An 8,089-nucleotide genomic window follows, 5' to 3' on the forward strand; every position below is an offset into this window, starting at 1 on the left:
TCCTGGGGGCAGAAATGGACCATGAAGTCCCCCAGAGGCAGTGACGACTGTCACGAAGACACTGCATGGACAGAAGTGTACCACGTTTGGAGGGACGATGGACGACTGCCACCAAGTCGACAGATACCCATAAAGGCAAGTATATATCTATTAACATCATCTACTAATCTGTTGATTACACAAACACTAATCTCTTCATTATCTTTACTCTCAGGACCCTGGACACCATCATCCTGGGGGCAGAAATGGACCGTGAAGTCCCCCAGATACAGAGGATCATGGACAGAAGTGGACCACGTTGGGAGGGACGATGGACGACTACCAGCAAGTCGACAGATACCCATAAAGGCAAGTATATATCTATTAACATCATCTACTAATCTGTTGATTACACAAACACTAATCTCTTCATTATCTTTACTCTCAGGACCCTGGACACCATCATCCTGGGGGCAGAAATGGACCATGAAGTCCCTCAGATGCAGTGACGACTGTCACGAAGACACTGCATGGACAGAAGTGTACCACGTTGGGAGGGTCCATGGACGACTGCCACCAAATCGACAGATACCCATAAAGGCAAGTATATAACTATTAACATCAACTACTAATCTCTTCATTACACAAACACTAAACTCTTCAATATGTTTACTATCAGGAACGTGGACACCATCATCCTGGGGGCAGAAATGGACCGTGAAGTCAGCCAGATACAGAGGATCATGGACAGAAGTGGACCACGTTGGGAGGGACGATGGACGACTTCCACCAAGTCGACAGATACCCATAAAGGCAAGTATATATCTATTAACATCATCTACTAATCTGTTGAGTACACAAACACTAATCTCTTCATTATCTTTACTCTCAGGACCCTGGACACCATCATCCTGGGGGCAGAAATGGACCGTGAAGTCAGCCAGATACAGAGGATCATGGACAGAAGTGGACCACGTTGGGAGGGACGATGGACGACTGCCACCAAGTCGACAGATACCCATAAAGGCAAGTATATATCTGTTAACATCATCTACTAATCTGTTGATTACACAAACACTAATCTCTTCATTATCTTTACTCTCAGGCCCCTGGACACCATCATCCTGGGGGCAGAAATGGACCATGAAGTCCCCCAGAGGCAGTGACGACTGTCAAAAAGACACTGCATGGACAGAAGTGTACCACGTTGGGAGGGTCCATGGACGACTGCCACCAAATCGACAGATACCCATAAAGGCAAGTATATATCTATTAACATCAACTACTAATCTCTTCATTACACAAACACTAAACTCATCAATATGTCTACTATCAGGAACGTGGACACCATCATCCTGGGGGCAGAAATGGACCGTGAAGTCCCCCAGATACAGAGGATCATGGACAGAAGTGGACCACGTTGGGAGGGACGATGGACGACTGTCACCAAGTCGACAGATACCCATAAAGGCAAGTATATATCTATTAACATCAACTTCTAATCTCTTCATTACATAAACACTAATCTCTTCATTATTTTTACTCTCAGGCCCCTGGACACCATCATCCTGGGGGCAGAAATGGACCGTGAAGTCCCCCAGATACAGAGGATCATGGACAGAAGTGGACCACGTTGGAAGGGACTATGGACGACTGCCACCAAGTCGACAGATACCCATAAAGGCAAGTATATATCTATTAACATCAACTACTAATCTCTTCATTACACAAACACTAAACTCTTCAATATGTTTACTATCAGGAACGTGGACACCATCATCCTGGGGGCAGAAATGGACCGTGAAGTCCCCCAGATACAGAGGATCATGGACAGAAGTGGACCACGTTGGGAGGGACGATGGACGACTTCCACCAAGTCGACAGATACCCATAAAGGCAAGTATATATCTATTAACATCATCTACTAATCTGTTGATTACACAAACACTAATCTCTTCATTATCTTTACTCTCAGGACCCTGGACACCATCATCCTGTGGGCAGAAATAGACCGTGAAGTCCCCCAGATACAGAGGATCATGGACAGAAGTGGACCACGTTGGGAGGGACGATGGACGACTGCCACCAAGTCGACAGATACCCATAAAGGCAAGTATATATCTATTAACATCATCTACTAATCTGTTGATTACACAAACACTAATCTCTTCATTATCTTTACTCTCAGGACCCTGGACACCATCATCCTGTGGGCAGAAATGGACCATGAAGTCCCCCAGAGGCAGTGACGACTGTCACGAAGACACTGCATGGACAGAAGTGTACCACGTTGGGAGTGTCCATGGACGACTGCCACCAAATCGACAGATACCCATAAAGGCAAGTATATAACTTTTAACATCATCTACTAATCTGTTGATTACGAAAACACTATTCTCTTCATTATTTTTACTCTCAGGCCCCTGGACACCATCATCCTGGGGGCAGAAATGGACCGTGAAGTCCCCCAGATACAGAGGATCATGGACAGAAGTGGACCACGTTGGAAGGGACGATGGACGACTGCCACCAAGTCGACAGATACCCATAAAGGCAAGTATATATCTATTAACATCATCTACTAATCTGTTGATTACACAAACACTAATCTCTTCATTATCTTTACTCTCAGGACCCTGGACACCATCATCCTGGGGGCAGAAATGGACCATGAAGTCCCCCAGAGGCAGTGACGACTGTCACGAAGACACTGCATGGACAGAAGTGTACCACGTTGGGAGGGTCCATGGACGACTGCCACCAAATCGACAGATACCCATAAAGGCAAGTATATATCTATTAACATCAACTACTAATCTCTTCATTACACAAACACTAAACTCATCAAAATGTCTACTATCAGGAACGTGGACACCATCATCCTGGGGGCAGAAATGGACCGTGAAGTCCCCCAGATACACAGGAAAATGGACAGAAGTGGACCACGTTGGGAGGGACGATGGACGACTGCCACCAAGTCGACAGATACCCATAAAGGCAAGTATATATCTATTAACATCATCTACTAATCTGTTGATTACACAAACACTAATCTCTTCATAATCTTTACTCTCAGGACCCTGGACACCATCATCCTGGGGGCAGAAATGGACCGTGAAGTCCCCCAGATACAGAGGATCATGGACAGAAGTGGACCACGTTGGGAGGGACGATGGACGACTGCCACCAAGTCGACAGATACCCATAAAGGCAAGTATATATCTATTAACATCATCTACTAATCTCTTCATTACACAAACACTAATCTCTTCATTATCTTTATTCTCAGGACCCTGGACACCATCATCCTGGGGGCAGAAATGGACCATGAAGTCCCCCAGAGGCAGTGACGACTGTCACGAAGACACTGCATGGACAGAAGTGTACCACGTTTGGAGGGACGATGGACGACTGCCACCAAGTCGACAGATACCCATAAAGGCAAGTATATATCTATTAACATCATCTACTAATCTGTTGATTACACAAACACTAATCTCTTCATTATCTTTACTCTCAGGACCCTGGACACCATCATCCTGGGGGCAGAAATGGACCGTGAAGTCCCCCAGATACAGAGGATCATGGACAGAAGTGGACCACGTTGGGAGGGACGATGGACGACTACCAGCAAGTCGACAGATACCCATAAAGGCAAGTATATATCTATTAACATCATCTACTAATCTGTTGATTACACAAACACTAATCTCTTCATTATCTTTACTCTCAGGACCCTGGACACCATCATCCTGGGGGCAGAAATGGACCATGAAGTCCCTCAGATGCAGTGACGACTGTCACGAAGACACTGCATGGACAGAAGTGTACCACGTTGGGAGGGTCCATGGACGACTGCCACCAAATCGACAGATACCCATAAAGGCAAGTATATAACTATTAACATCAACTACTAATCTCTTCATTACACAAACACTAAACTCTTCAATATGTTTACTATCAGGAACGTGGACACCATCATCCTGGGGGCAGAAATGGACCGTGAAGTCAGCCAGATACAGAGGATCATGGACAGAAGTGGACCACGTTGGGAGGGACGATGGACGACTTCCACCAAGTCGACAGATACCCATAAAGGCAAGTATATATCTATTAACATCATCTACTAATCTGTTGAGTACACAAACACTAATCTCTTCATTATCTTTACTCTCAGGACCCTGGACACCATCATCCTGGGGGCAGAAATGGACCGTGAAGTCAGCCAGATACAGAGGATCATGGACAGAAGTGGACCACGTTGGGAGGGACGATGGACGACTGCCACCAAGTCGACAGATACCCATAAAGGCAAGTATATATCTGTTAACATCATCTACTAATCTGTTGATTACACAAACACTAATCTCTTCATTATCTTTACTCTCAGGCCCCTGGACACCATCATCCTGGGGGCAGAAATGGACCATGAAGTCCCCCAGAGGCAGTGACGACTGTCAAAAAGACACTGCATGGACAGAAGTGTACCACGTTGGGAGGGTCCATGGACGACTGCCACCAAATCGACAGATACCCATAAAGGCAAGTATATATCTATTAACATCAACTACTAATCTCTTCATTACACAAACACTAAACTCATCAATATGTCTACTATCAGGAACGTGGACACCATCATCCTGGGGGCAGAAATGGACCGTGAAGTCCCCCAGATACAGAGGATCATGGACAGAAGTGGACCACGTTGGGAGGGACGATGGACGACTGTCACCAAGTCGACAGATACCCATAAAGGCAAGTATATATCTATTAACATCAACTTCTAATCTCTTCATTACACAAACACTAATCTCTTCATTATTTTTACTCTCAGGCCCCTGGACACCATCATCCTGGGGGCAGAAATGGACCGTGAAGTCCCCCAGATACAGAGGATCATGGACAGAAGTGGACCACGTTGGAAGGGACTATGGACGACTGCCACCAAGTCGACAGATACCCATAAAGGCAAGTATATGTCTATTAACATCAACTACTAATCTCTTCATTACACAAACACTAATCTCTTCATTACACAAACACTAAACTCTTCAATATGTTTACTATCAGGAACGTGGACACCATCATCCTGGGGGCAGAAATGGACCGTGAAGTCCCCCAGATACAGAGGATCATGGACAGAAGTGGACCACGTTGGGAGGGACGATGGACGACTTCCACCAAGTCGACAGATACCCATAAAGGCAAGTATATATCTATTAACATCATCTACTAATCTGTTGATTACACAAACACTAATCTCTTCATTATCTTTACTCTCAGGACCCTGGACACCATCATCCTGTGGGCAGAAATAGACCGTGAAGTCCCCCAGATACAGAGGATCATGGACAGAAGTGGACCACGTTGGGAGGGACGATGGACGACTGCCACCAAGTCGACAGATACCCATAAAGGCAAGTATATATCTATTAACATCATCTACTAATCTGTTGATTACACAAACACTAATCTCTTCATTATCTTTACTCTCAGGCCCCTGGACACCATCATCCTGTGGGCAGAAATGGACCATGAAGTCCCCCAGAGGCAGTGACGACTGTCACGAAGACACTGCATGGACAGAAGTGTACCACGTTGGGAGGGTCCATGGACGACTGCCACCAAATCGACAGATACCCATAAAGGCAAGTATATAACTTTTAACATCATCTACTAATCTGTTCATTACGAAAACACTATTCTCTTCATTATTTTTACTCTCAGGCCCCTGGACACCATCATCCTGGGGGCAGAAATGGACCGTGAAGTCCCCCAGATACAGAGGATCATGGACAGAAGTGGACCACGTTGGAAGGGACGATGGACGACTGCCACCAAGTCGACAGATACCCATAAAGGCAAGTATATATCTATTAACATCATCTACTAATCTGTTGATTACACAAACACTAATCTCTTCATTATCTTTACTCTCAGGACCCTGGACACCATCATCCTGGGGGCAGAAATGGACCATGAAGTCCCCCAGAGGCAGTGACGACTGTCACGAAGACACTGCATGGACAGAAGTGTACCACGTTGGGAGGGTCCATGGACGACTGCCACCAAATCGACAGATACCCATAAAGGCAAGTATATATCTATTAACATCAACTACTAATCTCTTCATTACACAAACACTAAACTCATCAATATGTCTACTATCAGGAACGTGGACACCATCATCCTGGGGGCAGAAATGGACCGTGAAGTCCCCCAGATACACAGGAAAATGGACAGAAGTGGACCACGTTGGGAGGGACGATGGACGACTGCCACCAAGTCGACAGATACCCATAAAGGCAAGTATATATCTATTAACATCAATTACTACTCTCTTCATTACACAAACACTAATCTCTTCATTATTTTTACTCTCAGGCCCCTGGACACCATCATCCTGGGGGCAGAAATGGACCGTGAAGTCCCCCAGATACAGAGGATCATGGACAGAAGTGGACCACGTTGGAAGGGACGATGGACGACTGCCACCAAGTCGACAGATACCCATAAAGGCAAGTATATATCTATTAACATCAACTACTAATCTCTTCATTACACAAACACTAAACTCTTCAATATGTTTACTATCAGGAACGTGGACACCATCATCCTGGGGGCAGAAATGGACCGTGAAGTCCCCCAGATACAGAGGATCATGGACAGAAGTGGACCACGTTGGGAGGGACGATGGACGACTTCCACCAAGTCGACAGATACCCATAAAGGCAAGTATATATCTATTAACATCATCTACTAATCTGTTGATTACACAAACACTAATCTCTTCATTATCTTTACTCTCAGGACCCTGGACACCATCATCCTGGGGGCAGAAATGGGCCGTGAAGTCCCCCAGATACAGAGGATCATGGACAGAAGTGGACCACGTTGGGAGGGACGATGGGCGACTGCCACCAAGTCGACAGATACCCATAAAGGCAAGTATATATCTATTAACATCATCTACTAATCTGTTGATTACACAAACACTAATCTCTTCATTATCTTTACTCTCAGGACCCTGGACACCATCATCCTGGGGGCAGAAATGGACCGTGAAGTCCCCCAGATACAGAGGATCATGGACAGAAGTGGACCAGGTTGGGAGGGACGATGGACGACTGCCACCAAGTCGACAGATACCCACAAAGGCAAGTATATAACTATTAACATCAACTACTAATCTCTTCATTACACAAACACTAAACTCATCAATATGTCTACTAACAGGAAAGTGGAGACCATCATCCTGGGGGCAGAAATGGACCGTGAAGTCAGCCAGATACAGAGGATCATGGACAGAAGTGGACCACGTTGGGATGAACGATGGACGACTGCCACCAAGTCGACAGATACCCATAAAGGCAAGTATATATCTATTAACATCAACTACTAATCTCTTCATTACACAAACACTAAACTCTTCAATATGTTTACTATCAGGAACGTGGACACCATCATCCTGGGGGTAGAAATGGACCGTGAAGTCCCCCAGATACAGAGGATCATGGACAGAAGTGGACCAGGTTGGGAGGGACGATGGACGACTTCCACCAAGTCGACAGATACCCATAAAGGCAAGTATATATCTATTAACATCATCTACTAATCTGTTGATTACACAAACACTATTCTCTTCATTATCTTTACTCTCAGGACCCTGGACACCATCATCCTGTGGGCAGAAATGGACCATGAAGTCCCCCAGAGGCAGTGACGACTGTCACGAAGACACTGCATGGACAGAAGTGTACCACGTTGGGAGGGTCCATGGACGACTGCCACCAAATCGACAGATACCCATAAAGGCAAGTATATATCTATTAACATCAACTACTAATCTCTTCATTACACAAACACTAAACTCATCAATATGTCTACTATCAGGAACGTGGACACCATCATCCTGGGGGCAGAAATTGACCGTGAAGTCCCCCAGATACACAGGAAAATGGACAGAAGTGGACCACGTTGGGAGGGACGATGGACGACTGCCACCAAGTCGACAGATACCCATAAAGGCAAGTATATATCTATTAACATCATCTACTAATCTGTTGATTACACAAACACTAATCTCTTCATAATCTTTACTCTCAGGACC

This window comes from Haliotis asinina, chromosome 7, assembly GCF_037392515.1.
Source record: "Haliotis asinina isolate JCU_RB_2024 chromosome 7, JCU_Hal_asi_v2, whole genome shotgun sequence".
NCBI classification, from domain to species: domain Eukaryota; kingdom Metazoa; phylum Mollusca; class Gastropoda; order Lepetellida; family Haliotidae; genus Haliotis; species Haliotis asinina.